A 16,798-nucleotide genomic window follows, 5' to 3' on the forward strand; every position below is an offset into this window, starting at 1 on the left:
TTCGCACACTCATTTTGTACTTACTGTAATAAAAGATAGTATTAAGTATATGTTAAGATAAACTTGATACCATCTAAGTGTACTCAATTGTGCTATTTTGAGACACCCTGAAATTGAACTAAAGTGTGCTTTTAACATACTATATCTGTATTTTTAAAAAATATATTTAGTTACAACTAAAAATACACTTAAACCCTACTTTTAAACATTTTAATATATTTATGACTAATTTAAAGTATAATAGTAATATATTAAAAGAATATACAAATTGTAAAAAAAGTGTGCTAAATACTGTACTAAAAGTGCTCTATTTTCCCAAACTAATTTTGCATTTAATGTACTTAATTAGTATTAAGTACATTTTAAGATAAACTTAAGTACATCTAAGTGTACTCAACTGTGCTATTATGAGACAAAATGAAGCTGATCTAAAATGTGCTTTTAACATACTAAACATTTATTTAAAGAATATATTTTGAAGGGATACTGTGTGTACAAAAAAAAAAAAACTGCATCTGTGCTTCATCAAAACACTTTTATCTTTTTGTGCAATAAACCACAAGTCCAAAAATAACTTATGGGAGGGAACAAAAACTTAGCAAAAACTGAGAACACAAAATTATAAATAAGATGCAACATTACAGCACATATATGAAATGTAAAGACATTTTGGAAAAATGTACTTCTACTACAATACATTACTAATAGATTTTTAATAAAGTCAATTTAATGTAAACTTAAAATTACCACACTCAAAATCAATTTAAGTGTTAGTGATAATATTGCATTCATATTAAGTGTACTTAAGTACAATTTTTGGGAAAATGTACTTCTACTACAATACATTACTAATAGATTTTTTTATATATTAACTTATTTTAAACTTAGGATTAGTATGTAAACAGTGTACTAAAAATCAACTAATGTTTAAAGCATTCAAAGCACACTTTTGAAAAAACACACTAATTACACACTAGTTTTGGATGTTTTTTCTGTAGTGTACTTTATTGTAGTACACTAAAAATGTATTTAAGTATTACTGGTATTTAGTATACTTTTGTCAAGTGTACTAAAGTCCTACTGAAGTATAAACATACTTTTAATTAGTATATTTATAGTGTAAAACCATCAAACTTTTATTTAACACAAAAAAACAACAACAATGTACTAAAAATGTATTTGTGGGTATTTAAGTGTATTTTAATTGCGTTTAATTATATATTTTTTCACCTGGGATGTACTAAAACATCTGTTTTGTATATTAAATACTAATAATGGATATTACAAAGTGGAAGCAACAACAGCTGTTTTGGTGTAAACTATTTTTACCATGGTGCACTCCTTGTAAGAGTAATTGGGAACACAAAGAGAGCTGGTGTTGGACAGGAATTCCTCTACGTGAATCGTCACCTCTCCATTTGGTGTCGGAGGTGAGAGCAGTGGCACTTCGGCAAGGTGCAAATGCAGGTACTTGTGAAAAGCAGTTTGTTATGTGCCATAAAAGTCCCCGAAGGCATCGCAAGTCTGTCTGCTGGAGCTGTGCTGCGAGTGTTTTGAAATTCAATTCACTGGAAGTGAATCAGACGACTCATGTCAATCCAAAGCGAGCGCCACGTATGCATGCACCATGCTTTTCTTTAGTCAATTCCATCAAGAACGGCATGTAAATCTCTGTGCTGATAACATTTTTGCTGGATTTCCATCCATGTTGGAATGTGAAGATATTGTACGGTGTGTCTGTAAGTATTAGCATAATTGGTAGCACTTTAAGATAAGGATCCAATAGTTAATGTGTTTACTAACACGAATGAAATGATGAACAATACATTTATGAAAGTGTTTAATAATCTTTGTTGTTGTTAGTTAACTCACAGTGCATTACCTAATGCAAAACTTTGAATTTTAATAATGCACTAGAAGAAACTATGAATATGCTATGAATAATAAATAATGTACAAGTATTGTTCGATCTTAGTTCATGTTAGAAAACACATTCATTAACTTTAAGTGACCACATCATATATTTCCTTCATTCACCAGTACTCCATCTTTCTTTCAGTCAGCTAGAACACCACATCCAGTTTCGACGGGGTCACATTCCCCATCCAATCAGGGATTCTCAATGAATCTCAGTGACTGATTCATTTATGGCTTGTTGTCAGGCTTGATCGATCACACTTCCTTCTCACTTAGCCTTTCTGGCAACTGCCCTTTTGAAATGTGCCAAGCCTTCTAGATCCTCTCATTACCAGCTTTTTAAGACGTAAAGAAGAATGGCAGGATAGAGGATCCAATGAGTTAGATAGGATCTGTCCAGTCATCTTCCCGTCAGCATCCCGTGTTGCTGGCATAGGCCAGCGCTGCCATGAAAAAAAGGGCCACTCGTCACGTCTTAAGTGCAGCCCTGCAGATAAAGTGACATATTTCTGCCGTGACCTCGGAGTTGCCCTTTTCCAACAATGTCTCAAGTCTAGTGAACATCAGAGGCATTATATATATATATATATATTTTAATTAAATGAGTCTCTGGAATACTTGATTCTGATTGGCCAGTCGCAACATTCCAAGGTATGTTATTCTCAGGTAACAACCAATGAATAACACATGCTCAGTACTTTGAATAATCAGTGGATGCGTTCACATCCAACAATACGTGCATCAGTATGCTTATCTGTCGTTTTCGGTTCTATTAGCTTTGCCTTCAATTAAAGAATAAACTATTATGTAATTAGTAAAATACGGGTTATTTTTCTTTTACACAATAAAGCTCTTCATTCTTATATACCAGCTGCTGATAAACCTGTCGGGCTTTATCATGCCATAACAATTGTCTTATCCCTTACATAATGTAGGCAATCATGCTCCTGGAGAACTTAAATTGAGCTATTTAATTTAGACGTAGAAGCTCGAATAAAAAAAGTAATGTTGGGGTTGATTAATAAAAAAGACAGGTATGTTATATAGCACTAAACTCTGCAGGAATGTATATCTCCAGGAGTAGGACTGAACACCCCTTGATATAAGGTATGCTGTGCACCCCCAATTCACTTGCGAGCCTTGACTAGTGGCTTATCTGTTATTAAAGTGCCCTCAACCTGAACGGGAGAGATGAGGACATGGGCGAACAAAGGGACAGAGAAAGACTGAGAGAATTGTCCGGTCTCCAAAAGGCACTTGGTACAGTATTGGTTGAGCAGTTCATCTGAAAAGGTGCTGAGAGGAGAGACAATGGAAATACACTGGAGCTGGTCAGATGGGGTTATGAATGCAGTGGGAATTGAGGCAGAGCTCAGGACAGAGAGAGAGAGAGAGAGAGCAGTAAGTTTTCATCTTCTGTCTTGGACAGCTGCCATGGATCTATCTCTGCATCTTAAATTTGACTTGCTCGGCCTAGCAATGCCTGAGAGGAGATCATTGTTTCTGTCTTTTCTCTCTCTAGGTCCGTCTTTCTACCTATCCCTCTTTTTTTTCTGAGCTAGTCTAAGAAAGTCGTGATGGGCAAGGGATATGCAAGGGTTTTTAATGAATCTGAAAAGCCAGTGAGCATCAATCAATGACGGCCTTGAGGCTGCATTCGAGATCAGGTCCACCTGACAGTGGGATTGTAGGAAAGAAGGTTACAGTCTGCATACAGAATGAATAAGCTCTCGAGGCAGAAATAAAATGCCTTCTAGTGTTGCAGACGGTACAGTTATCTCTTGTCACAACAGCTGGAGGATTGAAACTGTTGCCTTTTTTTCTCAACCGAACACTCATTTGTAAGGCTACAACCGCATCTAGATGCATGCCGATTGTAAAAGAGATGACAACCTAGTGAAAAACCCTCAGAACGAGTGTGGGAAGTTTGGAGGCCTCTCCCCCAACAGGTGGGCCTTATCCAGACAGAGAGGCTAAAGACAATGCACCTCTTTCTTTACTCTGTTTACCATCCCTCTCTCTGCTTTCCTGTCACTTCAATGCTGCACTTTCCCACCATCTTTGAAAGCCCTCCCCCTTCCCTGTACTCCCGGGGCACCTTATGTGGCCGCTTCTTATCAGGGAGATAATTCTAATTGTGGCATTATTTTCCCTATCTGCTATCTCACCCCTACAGTGATACCAGAATCCCAGAACAGGACCAGAAGCTTAGGGACAAGGCCTATTTACCCACAAAACCTTTGTTGAATCTAGTCATTGATAAGATTTGTGTGTGTGTGTGTGTGTGTGTTCTTACAACTCTATTCTGTCACAGAATCCTACGGGAGCTGAGTCTATAAGCAATGTAAGTCAGGATAGATTTGATTTGACAAGTTCAGTCTCTTGATGTGTCATTGCCCATGGCTTTTAAGACATTCTTAGAGCAGGTTCCCACTCGTGACATCTTACGTTAAATAATGTTGGGAGAGGGGTTTTAAAACACTGTAAACCTATACACTGCTTGCATGAGAGTCAGATAGAGGTCTCTAACTAAGAGCAGGAGCAAAATCAGCATGCTGGTGTGACCTAAACTCTCACGGGGTGTGAAAGCAAGCATATTGATGTGAAATGGAGCTGGCACTAGAAACAAATTAAAATATCCCATGGCCAGATGGGGATGGTGAACCGAGGGGCCATATTTGTATCAAGGGTGTGAGATGCACCACAGCGAAACAGCTTCATCGCCACTTCTGCCCTGTTACGTCCTCTGGGAAATGACCTAAAAGGATGCCGATGATTAGCGATTCAATTTAGCCAGCCGTCGGTCAATATGGCAGGCCAAGGGGAGATGGTTGTTGATGCTGCCTTGCCATCAAAATAGGTAGCGATCGAAATGTCTGGGGACTAGATTGTGCTTCCTCGGTTAATTAAGCGAGGGGATTGTCAGTACTCTTACCTATTCATAAATCTTTACTTCAGTTTGAGACAGCTCGGTCTGAAAAAGCTATCTAAGTAGGCAAGCACTTAAAAGTAATCTATAGAGTTCAACGCTGGGTGCAGCTTTGTGCCTGGTTAATTAATCAAGACACTGCTGTGGTGTCATAAATACGAAAACACTTACGACTTAAGCATATCAAGAGGGTAATATCTAGAGACTCTTTTATCTTAAACCTTTTTGGCAGTTTTATTGATTAGTTACAAAAAGAACAGGAAATGAGCCAGGATTTAATGCGGTAGCATGTTTGCTAACTGCCATGTCACCACACCAGCTAGAAACATCCATCCATTCTGCTAACTGCTTGTCCTAGGGTCGTGGGGATGCTGGAGCTTATCCCAGTGTTTTCGAGCCAAGGCAGGGCACCACCCGGGACAGATGGCCAGTCGCAGAGCTAGCAACTTAAACGTTTGAGTGTCCCCAGAATGTGTACGTGGTTAATAATAGAAATGAATTCCACGCCATATTTTTTGAAAGCTAATTCCTGCGATTGGAAATCTTTATCAGCACACTGCATAAACTTCTATCATGAAATCACGAGTAGTCTGTTTCCTTCTCTCTGTCTTTTTGTATCTGTCCTCAGGTTTGGAAGTTCAGACTTAGGGAAACATGTCCATTCATGCATCCCTCTTCTGAGAAAAGACGTAAATACAGGCTTGTCGGTACATATGGTCAGTCCTCCAGTGATGGAAGTACTCCTGTACGGCTGACTTATTTCCCTGAGTAATCTATGCTGAGGTTCAGTACACACCCTGTGGTTCTTTTGATGAGCGCCATGTTGAACTCATCCTGCTTTGAGACCACCAGGAGATGTAACGTACCTGAAACACAAAAGTTCGCATGTAGGTTCCAGGCAGTCAAGGTGTGGTTAGCAGACCTGTAATTAGAGTTGAGGCCACCAAGTCTTCATGACGACATGTCTATCTTTGTGTGTGTGTGTGTGTTGGATTTATGGGATCTATGTTTGTGTATGTGTGTGTGGTTAAGTGTGTGAAAGAGATCAGCTGCAGAGCAGATAATTCCCAGACTTCTCATTATCTCTGTACCTGTCAATTGCTTCTCTTCGCACCTGTACAGTACTTCCTAAATTGAAGGGCGTTCTCGTATACAATTCTCTGTCCCAGACATTGACTTTGTGGAACCTTTGCTATCTGTTGCACTTTATATTACAGCGACACAGCGGTGCTTGTCCAGCGCAGTCTTATTGAAGAACTTTATTGGTTCAGTGTAGACACTGTTAAAGCCACCGTGTTTGATTTATCAGTCAATGATTGACTCTAGATTGCTATAACCTTCCTTGTCACCCGCACTTCAAACAGACGGCCAGCAGCAGCCGTGCATTTCCCATCTCGAGTACACCGTTGCTGATGATTTAACACCGTTATCTCGTGTGACAATTTCCCTTAGTTCCTCCATCATTGTCTTTTTAGCACCATGTCTCCTGATACACTGTTATTTAGGGTATGAGTGGGAAGGATGGGTCATTTTTAGCACCCCGTTAGTTTAGGAAATCCAACATAAAACTGTTGCACTGGCAAGCAGATTTTACATAACACCATACTAGAAGCATATTTTGGAATACAAATGACATCCATCTCCTGACTAACTCAATCCTCCCTCTATTCCTCTCCCCCTCCCTCAGCCTTCTCACCAGGCTCTCTGCTGAGACCCATAAATCAATGGAGCTCAGTAGCCTGTCGGGGGCTTACCGTCTGTGGGGGGTATTGGTGGCCTGGGCTCCCCAGCCGCTGGCTTTAGTTACACATCAATGAAGGGTGAATAATACATTAGTCAGCCCCTGACAGTACAGTGCTAGGCGGACAGGCAGACGGAGCCTCCCCTGGCCCTTCATCAGCGCATCTGCGCCATAATCAGCCTCTGGAGATATACCTCGGATTTGGCCTACCTTTCTTCCACCTGATTTCATGCGAATGCAAATATTTTGCTATTAAACACCCGCTTTGGGGGTTAGAGGGGCAATTCAAGACCCTATCATCTCTTTTCGTGTTTGTAGGTAAGCATAGATTAAGGTTACTATTGAGACTTGAATTTCTGTGCCTTAATACTTTGCAGATCAACATACAAAATGCAAAATTACAATTTTTTTCCAAATAGAGTACTCCAGTTATATTCATATCGCAATATATATCGCAGAAATATCGCAAAGTCCGTTCTTTTTCTAATATTGTACTCATAATATCTTGGTTTTGAGTATGGATAGCATGGTATGGAAGGTATCCGATGCAAAGAAACTGCCCCATTCCTTTCTCTAAGGTCAAGAGCTGCAAGCGACACCCATAAAGTCTAGGTTAATAATTTGAAGCAGGCAGGAAGTATTGCAGCTGACCCGGGTCGGCAAGCAAGGACGTGAAGATGGATTATTGTGGTATATATGGTCCTGGAACGGTTGCTTTCTCAGTGCAGTTGCACTGTGTATTGATTTATATCTGGAGATTTTTCAAGTAGCCGGCCTCCTACGTTGTGCGCACAACCGCAAAACCATTCACACTGTTCCTCCAATGCGTCAAGGCTTTTATTTAATTGCGCAGAGACATCTAAACCCCTGGCCATATGGGGCACCCTAGAATTGGATGTCAACCATTCTATCAACCTTCTCCAGCATAATTGCCTAGAAATGAACTTCCATCGCTAATGCCTTCTGTCACAATCTGCGAGTCAATTTGCTGTAGGCGAAACACTTAAGTGCATGATTGTGTGATCGCCAGTGACCTAGACGCCCATGTGTCCTAATCAGGCAGTTGTTTCTTTTTTTTTTAATCAACAGTCTCAGAGGTGGAGTCCTACGAATAAATTACTCAGATGACCATCTTCCATACACTCAGCCAGCCTGAATGTGTGTGCGCTAGAGAGCCGGAAACCATTTACAGAGGTCTAACGAGTCAAGTTATTACCGCAGCCAAGTGTGAGATTAATTAACTGAGCAGCAATTAGGAAGACGCTGGAAAAGATCTAACAGATAAGCACGGGGAGAATCGTAACCAACTTTTTGCTTAAGACAACTGGGAGGGACGGGAAAGAGTAAACAGAAATAACAAGCTATAACCTCCAATTACCACTCTAGATTATTGGAAAAAAAAAGTGCCTGTGGCAACAATTTCTGCAAACTAATATTGTTTCTTCACAGCACTTTCAAAGTGAAAACGTCCATTGAGGGGTACTAAAAGTGTGTTGAATCTCCCTGCAACATAAGAAATGTGAACGTGACATCATTGCACTTCTAGTATTAACATAAACATGAGATTAAACACACGTTTAGCTTGCTCCTACAAGTCTTATAATGTGACTCATGTTTCACACACACACATCCATATAGAAGTTGTACTTGTTACCTGATACAGACGTGAAAAAAATTAGTCATGCACTACAGTAAATGCGTTTTGAGATTAAAGAACCACATGAAAACAGGTTTCGTTAATTCCTAATCTGCATATGTAATCGTAAATACCAAGAGGTTGTTTGTGCTGTACTATCACTAGTGTTCGTTTTCGATGCCAGAATGTAGGCAGACTTGCAGTGCCCAGTTAGCAAATAAGTACAATTCTACACTCTCAGAAATAAAGGCACAGGAGCTGTCACTGGGGCAGTATCTTTTTAAAAGATACATATTTGTACCCAAATAATCCACAGTGGTACCTAAAAGGTGCATATTAGTACCCAAATGTACCTAAATAGTACCTTTAAGGTACCATTATGGGCCCTTGAGGTACAAATATGTACGTTTTGAAAAGGTACTGCCCCAGTGACAGCTCCTGTACCTTTATTTCTGAGAGTGTACGTTGCCTAATCTGATTTATCCATGCAAGGCATACTTGGATTAGCAAAGTCCTTTGTTTGAGAAGTAAAATCTTGATCCAAGAACATGATTTATGAGCTAGAATCAACGTGTATGTTCATGTGCATCAGGCATCTCCACGCCCTACTTTCTGTTATTGACATACTTCCAAAAGTGCCAGAGCGTGGTTGAAATTTCCAGAATATGTGTACAGCATGAATGATAGTGTCCCTTTCACTCAGGACAGCTCTAAACTGTGCTTTAGTCACCGAGCATATTCAAAGGCAGTGTGGGTGTGTATTTGTTTTTGTGCATGTATTTGTCGGCTCAACAGTCACAAAGGCCCTACCCGGTCACATTCTTGTCGGTAACTGCCTAACCTTTCTTTGTTGTTGCAGCCCTGACCTGAATCGGATAATGAATGGGCAGGTAAACATTAACGAGTGGCTATGGGCTTAATGAGCTAACGTGAGAAGAGCTAGTCGAAAGAAGCCTGCGCTGCCTCGGGCTAACGTGTCACATGTAGCAAGAAATGTTAAAAAAAGACCAAAGAACTTAGCATAATAACTCCTATTACGCTGCGGTGTAGTTTGAGCCATTAGACATGTTTTCTTTGTTCGTGCAGGTAAACCACAACATATCCTGATAATTAGCATGCAGCATGACAGGCCAAACTGAGCTACAGATTCGTTCCCATGTATTCGGCAGCGGCTGCCAATGCTAATAAGTGACAGCACTGGGAAGTTAGCAGGGTTCTTGCCCTCACAGCTTGGGTTTTTCTTCTCAGAGAAATGAAAAGGAATCTCAACCTCACTGGCCGGCCCCCAGACGGTATATTTGAAACATTACGAAGCGTCCTGAAGCCACTGGAACGCTGGAAATGTGGACCGCATCAGTCCAGTAGCTGCTAACAAACAGCTGTCCCATGATGCGAAGCAGAACTCTCATATTTGACAGCCATTAGAGGTTATTTGTATGTTTGCTTTGTAAGATGATATCACGTGTTTGGTTTGATGACTGTATCAGGAGTAATTTTACCCTGACATGCGTCTTAATACATAATTCAAAGCAGATCTTTGATTCTGTGCAAAGACTTTATGCTGTATGCTACATTTGTTGGACTTTCTGAGGCACAACCCTGCAGAAAATAAAATATTCTAATGGTTTCCACCACAAACACCATTAAAGCCTTTACAAACCATCAAAATGTAAGCATTAAAACCAGTACGTTTTAATGGTTTCCAGTGGGTTTTGGGACAATATTCCATTTATTTTTTTATTTTTGGCACCAGTTTAACCGGACCCTGCTGAAAAATCCAGCCTAGGCTGGTTGGCTGGTTTTAGATGGTCGACCAGCCTGGTTTTAGCCACTTCCAGGCTGGTTTCCAGACATTTTCAGCCTGGTCTTAGCCTGTCAGGCTGGGAGATGGCCAGCTAAAACCAGCTTGACCAGCCTAGCCAAGCTGGGAGTCCAGTCAAAACCAGCTATGTCTAGCTTAAACCAGGCTGGTTTTATCTGGATTTAGCTGGTCATTTTCCAGCCTGACCAGCTAAGACCAGGCAAGAAACTGGCCAGAAAATGGCTAGAAACCAGCCTAGAAGTGGCCCAAACCAGGCTGGTCGACCAGCTAAAACCAGCCAACCAGCCTAGACTGGTTTAAACTGGATTTTTCAGCAGGGGAGTTTAATTCGCATCTTTAGATGGAAGCACAGCTTTTGTATGTGCACCCTTATTGATCAGAAATCTAGATCCCAAGGTCCCTTTGGTAACATCTTATCTCAAGGTAAAAGAGGTTGTAGAAAACCAGAGTTTGGGGGCATTTTGACATCCGCCACACTCTGAAGTACCTCCTTAGCGTTATAGCATGGCAAATGCCTTCCAGTGGTCCAGAGGGATCGTGCTATTACCATATATTTAGCCTAGATGTCTGTTGGCTGCCTCCGCAGTGGCATAATGAACGTGTCAAAGGGAGGCAAGTACGGCAAACGGGTTGCCGGAGAATGGAGATGAGTCCCTGGACGGCAGCTACAACAGACAGCTCCTCTCCCCAGCTGACAGGCAAGGCCAGTGGGCAGCACACTGCCAAAATACCTCCATAATGAAGCTGGAATGAAGGTATGGGGAAGTCAGCAGAGCCTCTACCCCGTTTTGTTGGCTTGGATTGCAAAACACAGGAGGGGAATACAAATATATTTCCAGAAGAAGAAAAAAACAACACATCCGGTATTTTGGGTGCAAGGCTCCCTGGAGATCTGGGCTAGCTGTCACATTCATGACCGCAATGAAAATGTCTTAGGGTTGCTTTATTTTTTTTAATGCTTATTTCCTATTGCATTTTTAAACTGGAGCCTTAGTTGCAACACTCGCTGTTGTTGTGAGAATTTCTCAATGTTGGATTCTTTTTCTTTTTTTTTATTGGGGCTAGTTTTTACATGTTACTCCAGTAAAAACAATTTCCAATTTCGGTTTGGATAATTTGGTGTCGTTAAACTAGAGCTAATTGCAAAACTTGTTACTTTAGTGAGAAATTCTTAAAGGAGTTTTTTGTTCCAATTTTGTCTTTTTTTGGGGATATTCTGTTCTTTTAGAGGGGGTAGTTTTTAGACCTTGCTTCAGTCGGAATATCTCAAGGTGGGTTTCTTTTCCAAATTGTGTGTGGATATTAATGTATTTTTAAAATGGAGCTTTAGTTTTTTTTTTCAAAATTTGTTATTCCAGGAGAAATTTTCAGGGTTGGTTTATTTTCTAATTTTGTTTATGGGAAATTCTATCTTTTTTTAAATTGGGGACTGTTTTTACATGTTACCCTGGTGAAAATGTATTAGGATTCTTTTCTTTGCCTTTTTATGGGGATTACATTCTGTCCTCTTTTAAACTGGGAAGTTTTAAAGCCTTACTCCAGTAGAAATATGAAAAGGTTGGCTTACTTTCCAACTTCTGTTTGGATGTTTTGGCATTTAAAGCTGGAGCTACTTGCAACAAATTTTACTCAAGTGAGAAATTCTTAGTGTTGGTTTCTTTTCCAAAAGTTTTTTTTTAGGGAACTCTGTCTTTTTTAAATTGGGGATGGTTTTTACGTGTTCCAGTGAACATTTATCAGGGTTGGGTTTTTTTCCAATCAATTGAAATTATATTCTGTCCTTTTTTTAACTGGGGATAGTTTTTAAACCTTAATCCAGTCGAAATATCACAAGGTTGGTTGCTTTACCAATTTTGTTTGGATATTTTTGGCATTTAAAACTGGAGCTACTTGCAATAATTGTTACTCTGGTGAGAAATTCTCAGGGCAGGTTTCTTTTCCAATATTTTTATTTATTTTTTTGGGGGGAACTCTGTCCTTTTTTAATTGGGGATGATTTTTATGTGTTACCTCAGTGAAAATTTATCAGGATTGGTTTCTTTGCTAATTTATTGGGATTATATTCTGTCCTATTTTTAACTGGGGATGGCTTTTACACCTTACTCCAGTCGAAATATCTATAAGTCTGGTTTCTTTTCCAATTTCTGTTTGGATATTTTCTGTATTTTTAAACTGGCGCTACTTGCAAAACTGGTTACTCTAGTAAGAAATTCTCAGTGTAAGTTTCTTTTCCAATTTTTTTTCTGTCTTTTTCATTAACTGAGGCTATTTTCCTACCTTATCCAGCATAATTTTATCAGGGTTAGTTTTTTATTTCTATTTTTGGGGGTGGCCGTTTTATGTCCTTTTAAACTGGGGGTAGTTTGTACATCTTATTCTAGTTAAATTGTCTCAAGGTTGGTTTCTTTTCCAATTTCTCTGTGGATATTTGAGCATTTTAAACTGGAGCTTTAATTGCAACACTTGTTATTCTAAAGAGAATTTCTCAGGGTGGGATTAATGTTAAATTTTTTCTTTGGGAATATTTATCAGGGTTGGGTTTTTATCCAAACTATTGGGATTATATTTTGTCCTTTTTTTATCTGGGGATGGTTTTCACACCTTACTCCAGCTGAAATATCACAAGGTTGGTTTCTTTTCCAATTTCCCTTGGGATATTTTGGTATTTAAAATTGGAGTTACTTGCAAAACTTGCTAGTCTAGTGAGACATTCTCAAGGTTGGTTTCTTTTCCAATTATTTATTTTGGGAAAAATGTCTTTTTTAAATTGGGGATCATTTTACATGTTAACCCAGTGACAATTGAATTGATCAGGGTTGTTTTTTCCAATCTATTGCGATTTATATTCTGTTCTTTTTTTAACTGGGGATGGTTTTTAAACCTTACTCCAGTCGAAATTCACAAGGTTTATTTTCCAATTTCTGTTTGGATATTTTGGTATTTTTAAATTGGAGCTACTTGCACAACTTGTTAGTTTAGTGAGAAATTCTCAATGATGGTTTGTTTTCCAATTTTTGTCTTTGGAAAAAGTCATTTTTATTAGCTGGGACTATTTTTTACATATTATCCAGAATAATTGAATTAGAGTTCATTTCTTTTTGCATTTTTTGGGGTGGCCATATTATGTCCTTTCAACTGGGGATGTTTTTTTTTACATCTTATTCTAGTTAAAATATCTCAAGGTTGTTTCTTTTCCAATTACTGTGTAGATATTTTGGTATTTAAAACTGGAGCTACTTGCAACAGTTACTCTAGTAAAAATTATTACGGTAGGTTTCTTTTCTAATTTCTTTTTTGGGGGGGATCTGTCTTTTTTGAATTAGAGCTAGTTTTTATTTGTTAACAATTCTCACGGTTGGTTTCTTTCTGAATTTATTGGAGATATTTTCTGTACTTTTTATCGGGGGATGCTTTTTATACCTTACTCTAGTTAAAATATCTCAGGGTTGTTGCTTTTTTCCCAATTTCTGTTTGGATCTTTTTTTAATATTTCTAAACAGGAGCTTTAGTTGCAGCACTTGTTATTTTAGAGAGAATTTCTCAAAGTAGGATTAATTTCCAATTTTTTGTTCGGGAAACTGTCTTTTTTTTAATTGGATTGTTTTTCCGTGTTTCTCCAGTGAATGTTTCTTAGGCTTGGTTTCTTTGCCAACTTATTGGTGGCATATTCTGTCCTTTTTTTCTTGAAACTGGGGATAGTTTTTACACCTTACTCCAGTTAAAACTTCTCAGGGTTGGTTTCTTTTCCAATTTCTGCTTTTGTCTCTTTTCTCTGTCGTACAGTTCATTTAGCGTACGCTGACCTTATATGACAACAAGCCTCAATAGCTTCACTTGAATAATGCCAAAGCACTCAGGTTCTTTCTGATTTATGTAAAAAACATCATCACTAGCGTGTGCCAGATTTCGGGACGTAGCTTGACTGATAATATGAGTTGTGGGTAATGACGCATTGAGCTCTTTATTGAGCGTGAAGGCATATTTCAGAGTTTCAAAAAGACTTTTTTTCCCCCAGCAATATTGGCAGACTAGCATTCCTGGCAGTTTATTACAGTCAGAGTTGAATTTCAACCAGAACAAGAAAAATCAATCAAAACACAGTTATCGTGATTATAGTCCTTTTATACTTTTCGCTTGAAGAGAGGGAGAGGTGTTTGACTGTTGGTTAAAATGTGCTTACGCTAGGCTCAGCCAATGGCAGAATTCATCACGCTCAACCGATTGCAATTTTCTACACTCATTAAAATAAAAACAGTTTGTACGACAAACAGAAGATATATAACTGTTTCCAACTCTGCTGAGCAATGCTGCTGTAATAGTTCAATCCAATTATTTTGTATGACTTAATTAGCTGTTGTAATGTTATTTGTTTTAATTATTTGAACAGTGGTGTCTTTTTTTATAATATATTTAATACAGCTATTATTTTGCATTTATTTTAAGTGTCCAGTTTACTGTGACATGTCTGAATCTTTTTTATTATTTTTTATTTTATTTAAATTTGTATTAATTTGATTTAAACTTTATGTATTTTGTTAATTTTTTTTTTTTATAAATATATCAAAGAAATAACCGCAAGGTGAGACCAGAAATACCTGTTGTTGTTGTCGTAGTTTTTGTTGTTTTTCTTTTTTTTTCTTTGGCATTTCTTAATCTTAATTAATTAGTTTATTAATTATTTAAAATTTATTAATTTTATTTAATTTTTTATGTTTTTATTTTAAGTAATTTATTTATTTATTTATTTATTTTAATTTGTTTATTTTAGTTTATTAAAATGAGTTTATTTATTGTTATTTTTATTATTAATTTATTTTAATTCATTTTATTATTTTTTTAATGTTAAAGAAATGATAGCAACGTCACACCAGAATTATTTTTTGAATATGTATTTTGAATTATTTTTTTTACTTTGACATTTCAGAATCTTTAAATTATTTTTTAAATTTTATTAAATTTTTATTTTATTGTTATTTATGTTTAATTTCAAGTTTTCTTTGACATGTCTAAATCTTTTTTATTTATTTGTTTTAATTAATTAGTTAATTACTTCAATAATTTGTTTAATTAATTATATCAAAGAAATGACAGGAAGGTAACACCAGAATATTTTTAAACATTTATTTTAAATGTCAAGTTTACTTTGACATTTCATAATCTTTTTATTTATTTTTATTTTATTTTATTTCTATTCTATTTTATTTAATTTATTTAACATATTTTTATTTAAAAAATAAATGACAGCAAAATGACACAAGAAACAATAGAACATTTCTTACATTTATTTTTACTCTACTGTATCATGTCATTTTTATTTTATTTAAATTTGTATTAATTTATATTTGTTTTTTGTTTATTTTCTTAAACATACCAAAGAAAAAACAGCAGTGACACCAGAAAAAGCAGAATAATTTTTCTTGTTGTTATTATTGTGTTATTTATCTTCAATTAATTTTCATTTCTCAATATTTATTATTTATTTATTTACTTATTTTTGTATTTACTTATTTAATATTATGTTAAATATTTTTTTTTGTCAAAGAAATAAAGGTAACAAAGTAACACAATTTTTATATAATGTCAAATTAACTAAATGGAACATTTCTGAATCTTTTTTTCATTTATTAAATTGTTTTCATTTAATTTATTTCTTTTTAATTTTATTTATTTTATTTTCTGTTTTTCTATTTACAAATAAATGACAGCAAGATGACACTAGAAACATTAGAAAGTTCTTTTTTTTACGTTTATTTTAAATGTCAAGCTCACTTTGGCATTTTAAAATATTTTATTTATTTATTTTATCGTTATTATTTTTTATTTTATTTTGTATTTTATGTTATTATTTAAAATATCAGAAAAATGACAGCAGGGTGACACCAGAAACATAAAAGCAAGATTTTACCTGGTGTTTATTTATTTATTTATTAAATAACATATATTCTAGTGGGTGACATGGTGGCTCAGTGGTTAGCACTGTCATCTAAAAGCAAGAAGGTCGCTGGTTTGAGTTTGTATGTTTTCCGCGTGTTTGTGCGGGTTTTCTCCGGGTGCTTCAGTTTCCCTTACAGTCCAAACACATGCGCTATAGGTTAACTAAATAAACTAAATTGACCGTAGTGTGAATGTGAGAGTGTATGGGTGTTTACCAGTACTGGGTTGCAGCTGGAAGAGTATCCACTGTGTAAAACACATGCCAGATAAGTTGGCGGTTCATTCCGCTGTGGTGACCCCTGATAAATAAAGTGACTAAGCCGAAAGAAAATGAACGAATGACGTATTTCAGTTTGAGCAACACAATGAAGCAAATTCAGCTCTTCTGCTGAACTCTATCCTTTTCCTGCATCGCTCTGACCTTTTCTAACCTCCACATATGCTTCGTTATTTTGCCAGTGCCATTTAAGAGATGCTTTAGCAGTCAAAGTGCACCTCCTCCTTTCCCAAACCCTCTATAAACCTGTTTACCCTCAGCAGCTTGCATTTTTCAGCAGGCTGGTTGAGTCATCTGTATTTATTCTAGCTGCCCCTGCTCCCCGCTGACAGTAATGGAGACCCGGAGAGCGTGATGGACAGGGAGAGCAAAAGAGAGAAGGGGTTTCAGAGATACGGGGGGAATGAGAGAGAATGAAGTGGATGGAAAGGAAAGACTGTGATCAGCGTCGGCCTGTCAAAACACCTTCCTGTTGACTGATACACCCGCAGACACTTGGGAGAAGTAGACGGAGATAGAAAACGTAGGGAAGATTTAAAGAA

The 16,798-nt window shown here is 37.2% G+C and overlaps 1 protein-coding gene and 2 long non-coding RNA genes across 22 annotated transcripts in view; 1 reads left to right on the top strand and 2 right to left on the bottom strand.

Moving 5' to 3' along the window:
• LOC141380251 (uncharacterized) overlaps nt 1-16,798 on the bottom strand; it is a 495,770-nt gene that overhangs the window by 54,801 nt on the left and 424,171 nt on the right. The gene's annotated exons all lie outside the window — the stretch shown is intronic.
• The window catches only part of LOC141380246 (uncharacterized), a 142,002-nt gene that overhangs the window by 50,854 nt on the left and 74,350 nt on the right, over nt 1-16,798 (bottom strand). For 3 of the 10 annotated variants that reach the window (XR_012397925.1, XR_012397926.1, XR_012397933.1), the window contains one exon: nt 5,041-5,712. The exons of 3 other annotated variants lie outside the window; for them this stretch is intronic. This is a non-coding gene — a long non-coding RNA (uncharacterized lncRNA). Of the gene's footprint in view, nt 1-1,221; nt 5,713-16,798 lie in introns of those variants that run through there. 4 more of the 10 variants (XR_012397928.1, XR_012397927.1, XR_012397936.1 and 1 more) reach the window with 3 other exon arrangements.
• Nucleotides 1-16,798, top strand: part of ephb3b (eph receptor B3b) — an 86,354-nt gene that overhangs the window by 8,504 nt on the left and 61,052 nt on the right.

This window comes from Danio rerio, chromosome 22, assembly GCF_049306965.1.
Source record: "Danio rerio strain Tuebingen ecotype United States chromosome 22, GRCz12tu, whole genome shotgun sequence".
NCBI lineage: Eukaryota > Metazoa > Chordata > Actinopteri > Cypriniformes > Danionidae > Danio > Danio rerio.